Source organism: Eurosta solidaginis, chromosome 4 (assembly GCF_040869045.1).
Source record: "Eurosta solidaginis isolate ZX-2024a chromosome 4, ASM4086904v1, whole genome shotgun sequence".
NCBI lineage: Eukaryota > Metazoa > Arthropoda > Insecta > Diptera > Tephritidae > Eurosta > Eurosta solidaginis.
The window spans coordinates 30883785-30899802 of NC_090322.1; the positions used below are offsets into that span (position 1 = coordinate 30883785).

A 16018-nucleotide genomic window follows, 5' to 3' on the forward strand; every position below is an offset into this window, starting at 1 on the left:
ACACAATCTTAATTTCTTAGTAATCAAAATTGAGTTGCTACTATCTTTATCAGCACAGTACTCTCACCCATTTTTGATTGTTTTCGTTTTTAATCTTCTGCGCAAAGCTTCATAACGCAAATCAATTATATTTGGAAGAAAATATTCTCTTACAGTGAAATTAAAACTAAAGAAAATGAATTTAATCAAAACATTATAAGCGATTTTCAATGTATTAATTTTCAAGCATTCTTTTTTCTCTCTTCTCTGAATTCATTACAGATGCAAGCAAAAAATTGAAGATTAAATAAAAAGAAAATACAGCAAAAAAAACAAACAGATGTTGGTACAATAAGTAAAATACGAGTTACTGTCGAACTTTAGTTACAAGAACAGTCTGCTTAAGGGCTTTGAGAATAGCCAATGCTAGCGAATTACAAATAGAGCAACAACTAGTACGACAAGCACAGATACACCTGACACAGAAGCAGCATCAGCAGATTCAGCAATTCCAGGTAAATGTAAAAGAAATTGCTAGAAAATATTGAATGCAACATTTCGTTTTTCATTTCCTCATTTCATATGCATTTTTTACGATTTTCGATTCCTACTGCGATATTGATCTTTTTTTTTTATTTACTCCAATTTTAATATACTTAGAATGTTGCCAAAAGCAATAAAATTGTAAGCAATGCTTGGTAACAGTCATGTGCCATTTGGTGAATTTCTACAAATTTTAATATGAAAGAGGGGGCAATAAGCAGGTGCACCTAAAATTATGCACCACAGACACATTTTTATTTTATGAAGCAAATAAATAAACTAAGAAAGCAAACATATGCATTTTTCGTATAACCAATCGCTGCAGCAACAATACTAAAATAATAAAATAAAAAATAAGCGGTTTCATAGTAAATGAATGACTGCGCCAACAAATTATGTCGAGCAATGTAAAACAAAGCATACTTTAAGGCGTACACGCTATGTAGAAACAGCTGCCCGTATACTTATGGTATTCGTATTGCCAGTTGATAGCTAAAATATTTGCAAATTTAGCATGTAAACACTTACATTTGAATGCATATGTATGAATATGTGTGTGTGTTTTAACGTAGAGATTTATTATTTGGAACTGCTTTGATAGTAACTAAGCCATGACCATAATAATGTTGGTTATCGAGCATGCGACATGCAGTAAAATAACAACTGCTGAAAGAATTATAGCAGCAAATTTGGGTGGAATATGGAAGCTTTAAATTTTAAAATACGAGCGCAGCTGAGCAGGCATTTTGATGCCAACGCAGCAGACAGAAAAAATGTTCTACGATAAATTTTAATTTAAAAATTTTTTTCGTTAGTTTTTTTTTCCGGAAAGGAAAGTGAATGTAAACAGAAAAGTAGAGGGTTGAGAAGTACGAAGCAGAGGAAGTAAAAGTGAGCACTCCCGCTGAGAATTGTGCAACATTGGGGAGCAGTGGTCGATCCAACATAACTCGAAATTAAGCAATTGGAATAGGCGCTTGAGGCGGTACAAGTCATTCGGAGGGAGTTCAAGAGGTTTGCTGGGAGAAACCTTCGGTACTGCAACCAGAATGAGGAGAAGGAAGCTTCGAGCGGCAGAATGAATGGCCAACGTTCGGCGAAGGCGGTGAGCCTGCTTTTAAGAACCATAAAGGACCCAGTGCCAGGGCCGCAGATCCAAACAATATAAAAGATTAAAGTGCGCCATGCGTGATGAAGTCGGAATATACGCTGCGGCTTCTGCGGAGTCAGAACAAGAATATACCGACACAGGATTGGAAGGTACTTACTATATCTCGGCCTATGAAGGAGGGTCAGCACTACAAATTCCAGATAAATAAGCAGGCGGAAGATATGTTGTATACGCGGCTTGAGAAAACTCAGGAAAAGATGTTTTACAGAAGAAGGATAACAGCATCAATACGCTGGAGGCTTGAAAAGGACCTCGAAAGCATCTAAACAAGGGGACTAAAGGAGGACACAGTTTACACGAAAAGATCGTAGAGGAGGACAACCGGCATAATGATGCTGCGGTTCTTACATAGCAACATCCAACACAGCATCTGAAGAAAATTTCAGAGGATAACAATCGCAAAATACAAGAAGTGGGCGGGACTGAAAAGTGCCTCGAAAGCTTTAAACCAAACCTAACCTTATTTTTTTGCATTTGAACTTCTTGCGTTGGTATGTGCCGCTCATATTAAGATTTCAACGCAACGGGACTACTAGAATGTCCGCTTTCCACCGTGGCTCAGTGGGACGTTGGACCAGTCGTGGATCCTGATTTAAAATAAAGTCGGTTGTTTTACAAGTGCAAACATACCTGGGCTGCTTAAATATGTCTCCTACGAGACAAGCTGACTCCACTTCGAGTGCCGGTCATATGGGCGTTACTCGTAGAGAGATAAGGCTAAAATGTTGGTAAGAATAGGCTCAAGCTCAGCTTTTCTGTGCCCAAAATCGGCGTCAATTGTTGCGCTCATCGAAGCCAGGCGAATATTTCACTATTTCGTTATTACGAAGCAGTGAGGCTTTGTAAATTTGCAACTACCTCACTACTTTGTCACTCTCAGATGGTCCAGCTAACTTTCTTCTGCCATTGAAAAGGCGTTATTGCAGGCCACTTAAAGGTTCCTGATTTTCTGCATAACAGGGTTTAATGATGAGAGTGTTATCAGGGTATTTATATGACAACATTGATTTTCCGATCCGCAGTTGGTAAAAACGACCGTGCGTCTAACCCGCTAGCACAACTTGTGCCTATTAAACTCCTATTAGCCTCTCTCTTCAAACAAGAAGTCCTATCTTGGATATTTCCCGGATTCTCCACACTCCTTTTTTCAACATATTCTACTGTAAACATTTATTCCCCCAAACGCATTGCTCTTCCTCTCTTCTCACTAAAAAACTAATTTTTATGAACACTTTATTGCTTACAATAAAGTTTTACTGCATATTTTCAGGCGCTTAAGCGCAGCGGGGAATATTACAAATAATAACTAAAACCAGCAAATTGTTTATACTTTTTAACATTATTTCGCTATTTTTACTGCCGCTCAAAATGTTAATGTCAAAAATTCACTAAAAACAAATTTATTACGTACATAATGGGCGTGTAATACATGGCGGTGGCGGCAGCTAGACGGCACTGTGGAGCGTATTTGTAGGTGATATGTTAAAATAAAATAAAAATATGAGTGCTATTCGGAGTTTCGTTGGGGTTCTGCCGTACTTATCAAAACCCTTTGACTTATTAGTCTGACATTTATCTAACAAACATTTTCGAGCGTATATCTGTAAAATTTTAAATTGAAATGGGTCGTAGTACCCAAAACTTGTGTCAGAGGAAGGCACACTTCCCACGAAGTTGCCCGTCACAATTTTTGCCTAATGTGTCACAAATGACACCAATCATCTTTTCAACTTTAATTTGAAGTAAACGTAACACCAAAACCCAAACAAATTTCCATTTTTTTATTTTTTGCTTTCATAATATTATTTTCTTTATTTAAAATTTATTTTATTAATTTCATTTTCTTTAAGCTTACGTTATTTTATTTTATTTTATTTCATTTTTAATTTCATTTTATTTTATTTTATTAAAGTTTTTTCTCTCGATTTATTTAATATAATTTTATTTTATTTATTTTTTATTTTAATAGTTTTTTATTTCACTTTATTTCATTTTATTTCTATTTATTTTATTTCAATTTATTTAATAATTTCTCTTATTTTTTTTTTATATATATAAAACAATTTTTTTATTTTATTTTATTTTATTTTATTTCGTTTAATTTAATTTTATTTTTTTTTGTTTTATGTTATTTCATTGCATTATTTTTTATTTTATTTTATTTTATATTATTTTATTTTTTTATTTTATTTTTATTTATTTTATTTTATTTTACCTTATTTTATTTTAATTTATTTTATTGTATTTTATTTTATTTTATTATATTGTATTATATTTTATTCTTTTCCTTTTTTATATTTTGCTTTATTTCATTTTATTTTATTGCATTCTATTGTATTTTATTTAGTTTATTATATTTTATTTTATTTTAATTTATTTCATTTAATTTTATTTTATTTTAATTTATTTTCTCATATTTTATTATATGTTGCACGAATATATTTGCTGCTGTTCTATTTTATGCTGTTAAATTTTTTTATTTAATTTTATTTATTTTATTTTATTGTATATTATTTTATTCCTTTCCTTTTTTGATTTTGCTTTATTAGATTTTTTTTTTTTTTTTTTTTTTTTTTTGTATTGTATTTTATTTTATTTTATTTTATTTTATTCTTTTCCTTTTTTATATTTTGCTTTATTTCATTTTATTTTATTGCAATCTATTGTTTGCTGAACATATACCCAGTAGATATTGCGGGAAAGGCGGCCGCGGCAAGGTCGTTGGTCAGGCTTCGTGATATGGGATATAGACTTTCTGACCGCGGACACTCTAGCCTTCTTACCAGTTTCGACTTCATCCCGGACAGAACGGACTACTGTATGCCGATAACAGCTCCCTATACAACCTTCACCCCAGTTATTCCAGAGAGAGAGGATTGGGGAAGAGGAATTATCTGGGGCATGGGACCGGTTAACTTGTTCACGGATGGGTCAAAGCTGGATGGAAAGGTTGGTGGGGGGGTCTTTTGTCAAGAGCTAAATTTAAGCCGCAAGTTTAAGTTGGCTGATCACTGCAGTGTATTCCAAGCGGAAATTGCTGCGATTAAGGATGCGGTGGATGGAATGCTATCCAGTGCTACCACGGTTAGGGAATTTAACATCTACTCTGATAGCCAATCGGCTATCAAGGCCTTGAGCTCAACTACAGTGCGATCGAGGGTGGTCTGGGAGTGCCTGACCTCGCTTGCGATTGCATCGAATTATTTTACAATTAAGATTATCTGGGTCCCGGGCCATAGTGATATCCCGGGTAACTGTCAAGCGGATCTCTTAGCCCGCATCGGTACAACTGAACCGGATGAAGATGGCTGTAGGGACTTCGGGATCCCGCTGGCCACCTGTGGAATGCTCCTCCATAGCTGGGCCTCGAATCAGCTCAGCAAACGTTGGGCGGATACCACGTCTTGCAGGGTAGCAAGATCTTTCTGGCCGAAAGTGGATGGCAGGAGGTCTGCTGAAATAATTGGGTTCACTAAGGCTCACCTATCAATGGTCATTGGGGTTTTGACAGGGCACTGTCCCATGGGTATCCATGCGGTACGTCTCAATATACTGGAAACTCCATCCTGCTGCAGCTGTATGGAGGATGATGAGGTGGAATCACCAAATCACTTTATGCTTGATTGTCCGGCTTTTGCCAGAATTAGGCGAAAGTACTTCGGTCGCGACTCACTTGGATCTCCCGAGGATATATCCAAAGTTGAGATCGGTATCATTCGGAGCTTTATCGTTGCTACCCAACGATTCTCTAAGTAGCTGGATCTAGGTCACCGTTATTTTTGGTGTATGTGGTATCACAACGGACCTTCGTGTTGTCCAAGTGAGCTATCCTTATCAGGGCAGCTACCACCTAACCTATCCTATCCTAATCTATTGTATTTTATTTAATTCATTATATTTTATTTTATTATTTTCCTTTTTTCTGTACTTTTTTTATTTTATATTATTTTATTTGCCTTTTTTATATTATCTAACTTTAATTTTATTTTATTTTAATTTATTTTCTCATATTTTATTATATTTTACACGAATATATTTGCTTCTGTTCTATTTTATGTTATTAAATTTTTTATTTTATTATATTATATTTTATTTATTTTATTTTATTCCAATTTATTTTATATTATTTTATTTTACTTTTTTTGTTATATTATTTTATTTTATTTTTATTTATTTCATTTAATTTCATTTTATTTTATTTTATTTTATTTTCTCATATTTTATTATATTTTACTCGATTTTATTTTCTTCTGTTCTATTTTATGTTATTCAATTTTTTTATTTGATTATATTTTATTAAAATTTGTTTATTTTATTTTATTTTATTTTTGTTTTTTTTTTCGTTTTTGTTTGCTGCAAGTTGTTATTGAAAAAATTTCTTATCAACCTTAATACAAAAGTTTTGGTAAAAAAAGTACTTTTTTTTCTTTTTTTTTTCAAATTTGAAAAATGCATCCTTTACACACAGCTCTTAAGGTTAGCATATTTGAACTTATTGCACGTATATACGTGTTCATGTAAAAAACTAAAAAAATACAAGTAGCACGGCTCAACTCATAACTCTTTCGGCTTTGAAGTTAAGCAAAAGAATTTTTTTTGAATGCAGAAAAAATGAAACTGCCTCAAACTAAACAGGTCAAACCACAGACAAAAAAGTTCATGTTTTAGCAAATTTAGCAGCTGATGCAAGGGCAAGTAAAGCACTATGAGGTAGCACGTATGTATGTATGTACTACATATGTGTGCATGTATCAGCACATTTATGCCCGTTTCTGCACTAATACTCATATAATGCCCACCTAATGCAACCCAAGGGAGGAATATATTTTCTTTACCAATTTTCTAAAAACCTACACTTACTTTGTGTTTTTGGCGCGATCAAACTCAACGGCAACGCGCCACTACTTTGTAGTAACCCTTTGTTAGAAAAAACAGGCCACAAATTGGACAAAATCTGGTAGACCAAAAAATACTACACATTCTCACAAGGCAACATATTAAGAAATATGCTGGCATATGGGTGTGAGCTTGTTTTTGTATATGCCTTTTGTTCTTTTGCTAGACATCTACATTTAGTGGCACAAAGCCATACCAAAAGCGCACACATTTTTTGTTGGTTACCAGAAACACCAACAAAATATTTTTGTGAATTATTGAAAAGGTCATTGTAATATTTTCTTGCCGTCACATTTTTTTTAACACTTTCGTGTAAAAACTTTTGTAGTTTCAAAAGTAAAGCCTAAGAAAAAAATATGGCGTTCACTTTAGTCTCATATATTGGTTAATCCTTTGCACCCACGATCATGCTGTGCAACTGAAGCAGGCAAACTCGCAAACTGGTACACGAAGTTCCATTGTGACGCATTTGTATATGTGCGAATATCACAGCTTTGATAACGATCTGAGTAGCCTATATGGAAGCATAGAAGTCATATAGTTATGAAAAAGCGAGACCAAAGGAAGCGGAAATATCTATTGTGGCGAACATTAGTATCACTATCCTGTTAGTAAATAATCACAACAGCAAAAACAGCAAGCAGCTGCACTTAAGCAAGTACCCACGCTTATGTACAAGGTAACGAAGAATATTCCACACACATAACCAGCAGCTCGAAGAGAAGAAATATCTCACATACACACATGTAGTCATGAGCTAAGAGATGAAGTTGTTACTCACACATACACACGCATATGGCTAAAAAAAACAAGTACGCGATGCAACTGTCCATGTTCGTGAAAAATCTAGACCGTAGGAGAAATATGCGAACGAAGCAACAGAGAGCATAAAAGCAGCACAAGCTGAGGGATAATTGATCAGTGTTATTGAGACACGCTTTTGTGAAGTTCGCGATAGTGAAGTATAATTTTACTACTCCCAAAGAGTCTAAATAAAGACGATTTTACAATACTGAATATTGAAGTTATTTGTTCGACAATTCAGCGATTCCAACGTTAGCAGAAGGTGCATAATTATCGGAACTCCCCAAAATTCGTTACACTATAATGACATATTTCGCTTAGAAACTCAGATCCCGGTTAGCATAGGAAGAGTGCAGGCAGGATGTAAGGTTTTCGCTGCACTGTTATTTTAAGGCGGTCTGTTTTCCCATCTGGGCTTGAATTCAGACATCGCGAAGTATGAATTCGCTAACGAGAATAAAGATCGACTGTTTTAAACAAAAAAAATGTAAGGCGCGATAGCCTCCGAAGAGATTTTAGGCCGAGCTTCTCTTCCAATTTACGTCGTTCTCCTTTTTAATTTTTCCTTCCCACTTGGGGGGATAGGACCTACTTATTTTATGCCGACTCCGAACGGTATCTGCAAGGCAGATGAGTTTTCACTGAGAGCTTTTCATGGCAGAAATACACTCGGAGTGCTTGCCAAACACTGCCGAGGGGCAACCACACTTAGAAAAATTTTCTTCTAATATTTCTAAAAGTTTAATGTTGCTTTGACCTGGACGTGAACCCAGGATCTTGGGTGTGGTAGGCGGAGAACGCTACAATTGTGGCCGACTGTCTTCCTCAAAGAAATTAATCACTTATGTTTCCCTGCTCCAATTTTGAACTGGATGTATGTCCGCTTTTTGTTATATTCGTACACAACACAATCCTATATGAAAGGAACCAACGCCTTTACTGTGACTTCTTTATGGTCCAACATATCTGAAACTACTAGTTTCTTTTGACTTCCTTTAGAAGACTTAGATGAAAACTATTTGTGTAGTCAAGCCTGTTGAACGCACCTTTTTAATGTTACAATAACAACGCAATAAAGGGACAGAAAAAAAACTGCGTTGCTAAATTCTGTCGACGACGACAAGGACTACTTTTATGAAAAACTATAAAAGACATACGAGCTCTGCATGACATTAAAATCAAGCTTTCCAACTTTACACTAATAATGGAAAACTGGGCCTTTGGTGGGAAAGTTCAATTTCTTCGAACTAACATCCATTTACTAAGGGAGCTGAATCGGTCTGCTACGGGAACCTGTGACTTTAGTGCTGGTGATGACAAGTAAGCTAGCTGGTTGCTGTGTGGGCGAATTGTGGTCAATCGGGGAGGCACAGTGTAACCCTATTAACCAATTCCAAGGAAAATGTACATTTGTTACCTTTGGCTAAGAAAGGGTCCGATTTGGACATAAGTGAGGTGGACAGACCATCAGTCCACCGCTGAGTTATCTCCTGGGGAGAATCGAGGAATATGAGAACAGGGCAACGGACTTACTATGGACCAAATGAGTTTACTGCGAAGTCTCAAGATCCTTATCGCCATGCTTGGATAGGAAAGGAACCAGCTTCCTTCCCAAACTGAACAAATCTGCGGTAAAGGTACTTACGGGCGTCATCACAGGTCATTGTGCAATCGCACCAATGCTCCGACGGTAGGGAATGCCAACTCAGAAGCCGTCAGGATGAGAAGGAAGAGGGGTCGATCTACCACTTTCTTTGCCGATGTCCGGCGCTTCAAAGAAGAAGGCTCAGCTTTTTGGGCTCACGGTTCTTCGACCGCCTGGCAGAGGTTGGGAAGGTGGACGTCTCCCTTCTTCTTGGGTTCATCAGGGAAAGTTAGTGGTTCGATGAGGACCACTAGGAGGTAATGGGGTTACACGAATGTGCCCCCACCCTGCACTTACAGAGGGCACTCACAATGGACAAAAATTTATCCGAGTGGAAGTGTGGGTAATATCAACGCACGTCCTCTTAACCTTACCTAACCTACCTTTGTTCCAATGGTTACAACCGTTTCAACTAACAAAACATCCTCAATCCCTCATGGAATATCACCAAACAATGAACGAACAGATACTAGCAAAAACAAAAAAATATGGTGCATTAGTAATTGCTATCTTTTTATAGAGGTAAGGAACGTCCCGAAGAAGTTTTAATTCATAAAAACACAGAAAACCCGAATCGCAAAGCACTAAAAACATGTTTCTATTGATGTTGTATAGTTTTTTTACCTGCCAGGTGGACTTAACTGGCTTTTCTCTCAGCCCTGAATTAATAAAAACTTGTGTTTACTAGAAGGGAACCTAAGTCCATATATTATGCTTATGAAAGATGACGCTCCAGCTAAGTAAGTGTTTCTATCGGAACCCGCCTATGGAATCAGGGGCAGAGGGCGGCCCCCACTCTGCTGGAAGGACCAGGTGGAAAACGATTTAAACTCCCTTAATGTGCCCAATTGGCGCCGGTTGGCAGAGAAAAGAAGCGACTGGCGTGCCTTGTTGGACGGCCATAACCGTTTAAACGGTTATATGCCAATTAAGTAAGCAAGTAAGTAGAACCTAAGTCCTGAATATATACCCTCAGCCCTGGTATATTGCATGGCGCTATGCCTCCTTTGTCCTCTTGCATGTACATAGGTATTCAAATGTATATGTATTGGGACAAAAATATGTTATTTTTCCAATTGCTGTGCATGATATTACTGCCAAAAAACAACCAAAAAAACTGCAAAAAGATTTAAATTTCTATTTGGCAAGCGCAAAAACTAAGCAAACCAAGATGGGCTATAGCCGCTTCTTCCGTGCTCCCGTTGGTGACAGATAGCTAATTGAACACCCAGCAAGTATTACATAGGCGTTGCTACAATTCAACACATGTATGTATGTATATTTTTACGTATATACATATATCAGCTACCCTGTGTCGACTCGCAAGCCTACCGACATGCCCCACAAAGTATTATTGTGTAGAGATGTATGCCCTTATAGCTAACCTTTTGCCTACTGCAAATTTACTAAAAATTGTTGAAAGATTGCGGTCAAAAATTAATTTTAGCTTTTAGGCGAATGCCTCGATTGCATATTGATTTTATAATATACGGCGGTTACTTGGCTTCTACTAAATTGTGTAATACATTTCCGCCATGGACGTAGACGTAGACCTAGAAGTAGACGAAAACGAGGACGTAGCCTTAGACGACTTCGACTCCTTACTTCCCCAGCTCCAACTGCGATTATGAACTGCAGTTCGGCCATAAATTAAACTTGAACTGTCACCAAAAACTCGTTTTCAAATTCAGTTCTAAATTTGGCTTGACCTTGCTTTCTGCTTCGATATTTCTCCCAAGTTTCGACTTGCGATTCAGAATTGCCTTAGTAATTTAATAGAACCTATCAACTTAAAACTGGGATTTTGACATCGTTGTTGACACTTCCTTGGACTTCAGCGGCGACTTCATGTTCAAAATCCAGCTCGAACTCAAACTCGGCCAGCAAGTTAGCCTTAATTTTTACTTGCCGTGTATCTTAAAAGTGACCTAGCACTTAACGATGTCTTCTGTTATGCTAACTTTAATTTCCTATTGTTTCGTTAATGTAGCGCTTAACCACTTCCTCCGACTACGGATACGATCTCTTACTTCAGTTTTATTGAAATTTTCTATTTCAAATTTAATGGAAACTTTGACTCCTTCCTCGTCTTCAATTTTGACCTTTTGGGGCTTCGATAGGCTTTAGGTGGTTTTCTTAAACTCAACTAAGGTTTTGTTATTGCTAACACTGCCGGCTTGCGTAGGTGTAGTATTGAAATACTGTAAGGAATCCTACAAAATATATAATCTAGCCGTAGTGCGTAGTTTTGGTAAGCTGTTTGGTGTAATACAGAATGTAAGCGTAAGTGTAGTCACTACACAACCGGAACCAAAACGGAAAACACGGAACCGAAATCGGAACAAAATCCCAAACAGAAATTGAAGCTAAAACCGAATCCGTATTGGAACGGAACCAAGAGCCCCATCCGAAAGCGAAACCCAAACCAGAGCCGGGACCTGGAGAACAAATCCGAATGGAAACCGTGACCGAAACCAAAACAGAAACCGGCCAGTGAGGTATGCAAGTGTAAAGGGTGTGTTATCGATAACAATCGTTTTCGACGAGTTAAAGGTTTGTTATCGGTATTTTATCGACGAGGTATCAATTTAATATGGAATTGTTATAAATTTGTTATCGATAACCAACGGTATCGATTAACAATCAGATTAGAGTTGAAAAATATCGATTTTGGATTACAAATTTATGGATTTGCTTTAGAAAAGCTATGCATTTCTTTCAGATCTGTTAACGAAATGTTATCGAGTTGCTTTCGAAGTGTTACCGGTTTTTTATCGAAAAGGTATCGATTTGTAATCGGCACAATATCGATTTCTTATCGAAGAGTCATCGGTATGTTATCGAAGTGTTCCCGACCTATACATTCGTACATAGACGCATGTTTGAACATCGATTTTCACGAGTACTTGATACTCAGGCCTTTTTATACTCAGCTGAGCAGAGCTCACAGAGTATATTAACTTTGTTCACATAACGTAACCCGTACCCCGAAATGGCATAAACTATTAGAAATAGATATAGACTTCTAGCTAATTTAAAAGTTTTTCAAGCTGTACTTTTTGGCATTCGTTGAAGATATCGTTATGAAATTTGGCAGGAACGTTACTCCTATTACTATATATGTGTTCCAAATAAAAATTGACAAAATCGGATGACGAACCCGAACACTTAAAAAAAAATTAAAAGCCAAATTTTAACTAAAAATTGAATACCTTTACAGTATATAAGTAAATTATGTCAACATTCAACTCCAACATTTGCCTCCAAAGCTCTCAGCTGAGTATGTAATGTTCGGTTACACCCGAACTTAGCCTTTCTTACTTGTTTTTTCTTTGTTTGCGAACTCTGACTGCAATAAATTTTTCCGTCGAGAACCGCGAACCAGAGAGTGAAAGTTTCATTTTACAGAATAATTGCAACATTTATTTCAAATTTTCAACACATACGTCGTTTAATCTTCATCCCAAATAACATTTACTTTTCTACATTTGACAGGATTTTCTTATTGGCCGCCACAACGTGACTATCTGTCCCGATGTAATTTTATAAAATTTTCTCATCACTTACTCTGCAACATAACTTGCTTTCAACTTCACGGTAATTCTAGAGCTCAGCTCTAATACCAATAGAAATATCAAATCCTGCACATATATGTATAATGTATAATGTATACATTTCAAATATTTACTTTATTTCCATGTGTAGGTGTAAATGTGAGTTGTGTGTACTTGTCTGCGCAAAATCTTCAATTGCATATTATTTTCCAACCGCAATGTCAGCAATTTATCATTTTTGTACAACATCTCAGCATTGATGCCACACTACCGCTCAAGCGTCTCATAAACTCATACATATGAACATTTATTGATTGCGCAGCTTGAGGTGCTTGGAAATGCGATCTACCCAAGAAAACAAACAAACAAATAAAGAGTAAGAAAGGAAAGCTGGCATATGTGGTGATTAAGTTTACTATTTACTCATCTGCAAGATTTGCTCATAACTAAGTGTACTATACCGTTGCTCCTTCATTTTAATCGCTTGCCCGTCGTGCTCTTTAAATACCAACACATGCGCCCATGGCAATGTGGTAAAGTGAGAAAAACAGTGCAGCGTAATAATCTTGCAATAAACTTGCACAAATGCAAAAACGTATCCAGATTATAGACACATAGCTGCAAAACTGTTGGTTGCGAGTTATCTCAAGAAAATTTTACCCATAAAAAAAAAAAACGTGAGTATCAAGTACTTATGCAGTTGTATATGTAACCATACAGGTATACATCTGGGAAGCCAATGTTTTTTAGCTAAGCCCGCCTAGGGTTGAGGCAAAATCGGTAGAGCTAACTTTACCAGAAACAAAAAGTTTAGGGCTTTTTGAGTAGATCTTTGTCGGTTTGGCATCGGTATCGATAAGTTAACAGCTTGTCATCGTCTTGTTAAGTTTCGAAAAATATTTATGTCCTTTTGATAACATATCGATAACTTTTCGGTAAGTACAACACTACAATGAGAAATGAAACATATAAATAATTTTTGATGATAAATCTAAACCTCTTTTTATACCTTTCATGAAAATAAAATGGTATATTAATTTCGTCACGAAACCGAAAATTGTAAGTCCTTAAAGGAAAATAGATAGCCCCACCATTAAGTATACCGAAATAATCAGGTTGAAGAGCTGAGTTGATTTAGCCATGTCCGTCTGTCCGTCTGTCTGTTTGTATGCAAACTAGTCCCTCAATTTTTGAGATATCTTGCTAAAATTTGGTGAGCGGGTGTATTTGGGTGTCCGATTAGACATTTGTCGGAACCGACCGGATCGGACCACTATAGCATATATCCTCCATACAACCGATTTTTCAGAAAAAGAGGATTTTTGTAATATCTTACCCAATTTAACAGATTGAAGCTTCAAACTTCACCATATACTTTCGTATATTGCACATATTGTTGCCTGAAAAAATTGATGAGATCGGTCGTATATATAGTATATATCCCCCACAACCGATTGTTCAGATAAGGAACTTTTCATAATTACTGCCCCATTTTAAGAGCTAGAGGCTTCAAATTTCAACGAATGCTTAGGTATATAGCATATATTGTTGTCTGAAAAAATCATAAAGATCGGTGGTATATATAGTATATATATGGTGGTACATATAGTATATATATATAGTATATATATATATTTTTGGCAAATTTTAGCCCCATTTTAACAGCTAAAAGCTTCAAATTTCACCAAATACTTACGTATATAGCATATATTGTTGTCTGAAAAAATCATAGAGATCGGTTGTATATATAGTATATATCTCATACAACCGATTGTTCAGATAAGAAACTTTTCGCAATTTCTACCCCATTTTAACAGCTATAAGCTTCAAATTTCACCGATTGCTTACGTATATAGCATATATTGTTGTCTGAAAAACTCATAGAGATCGGTTGTATATATAGTATATATCTCATACAACCGATTGTTCAGATAAGAAACTTTTCGCAATTTCTACCCCATTTTAACAGCTATAAGCTTCAAATTTCACCGATTGCTTACGTATATAGCATATATTGTTGTCTGAAAAAATCATAGAGATCGGTTGTATATATAGTATATATCTCATACAACCGATTGTTCAGATAAGAAACTTTTCGCAATTTCTACCCCATTTTAACAGCTAGAAGCTTCAAATTTCACCAAATGCTTACGTATATAGCATATATTGTTGTCTGAAAAAATCATAGAGATCGATGGTATATATAGTATATATCTCATACAACCGATTGTTCAGATAAGAAACTTTGCGCAATTTCTGCCCCGTTTTAACAGCTAGAAGCTTCAAATTTCACAAAATGCTTACGGATATAGCATATATTGTTGTCTGAAAAAATTATAGAGATCGGTGGTATATATATTATACACTTCATACAAACTGTCATTTTTGCCCCTTTTTTACGGCTAGAAGCTTCAAAATTCATCAAATAGTTACGTTTACGTCATATATTTTTGAAATACGTGATTCGTAGTCATAGTTTTTACATGCAGACCACAAAAAACGTGAAGATTTGCATCCTCACACAGATTACCTACCTATTTTTTATTTTATATTTATCTTAAAAATCGTTTAGATATGTTCAAATTTCACTAAATGCTTACGTGTATAGCATATATTGTTGTCTGAAAAAATCATAGATACCGGTGGTATATATAGTATATATCCCATACAACCGATTGCTTAGATAAGAAAATTTGCGCAATTTCTTCCCCATTTTAACAGCTAGACGCTTCAAGTTTCACCATATGCTTACGTATATAGCATATATTGTTGTCTGAAAAAATCATAGAGATCGGTGTTATATATATTATATACCCCATATAAACTCTAATTTTTTCCCCCTTTTTACGGCTAGAAGCTTCAAAATTCATCAAATTTCATCAAATAGTTACGTTTACGTCATATATTGTTGAAATACGTGATTCGTAGTCATAGTTTTTACATGCAGACCACAAAAAACCAGAAACTTTGCATCCTCACACAAAGTACGTACCTGTTTTTTATTTTATATTTATCTTAAAAATCGTTAAGGTATGCAGATCTGTTCACTATATATTTCTTATCTTATACATCCGATTATTCGGAGATTACGAACGGGATAAGATTATTGTTCAGCCCCATTCATGAAAGGTATGAAGTCTTCGGCACAGCCGAAGACAGTCCCGTTCTTACTTGTTTTAATTTTCTTTTATGCTGTTTAATTTTATTTTATTATTATTTTATTACCATTATTTTATTTTATTTGAATTTCCGTTTTTTGTTTTATTTTACTGTATTTTATTTTATTTTTATTTTTTTTTTTTTGTTTTTTTTATTTATTTTTTTTTTATTATATTTTATTTTTTATTTTGTTTTGTTTTCTTTGTTTGTTTTATTTTATTGTACTTTATTTTACTTTATTTAATTTATTTTTATTTTATTTTATTT

The 16018-nt window shown here is 35.4% G+C and overlaps 1 protein-coding gene across 2 annotated transcripts in view; it reads left to right on the forward strand.

Annotated features, from left to right (window-relative positions):
- The first annotated feature begins 265 nt into the window (after window positions 1–265).
- LOC137249525 (uncharacterized) overlaps window positions 266–16018 on the forward strand; it is a 172940-nt gene continuing 157187 nt past the window's right edge. For both annotated transcript variants that reach the window (XM_067781121.1, XM_067781122.1), the window contains exon 1: window positions 266–494. The gene's annotated coding sequence lies outside the window, so the exon portion shown is untranslated. The remainder of the gene's footprint in view (window positions 495–16018) is intronic.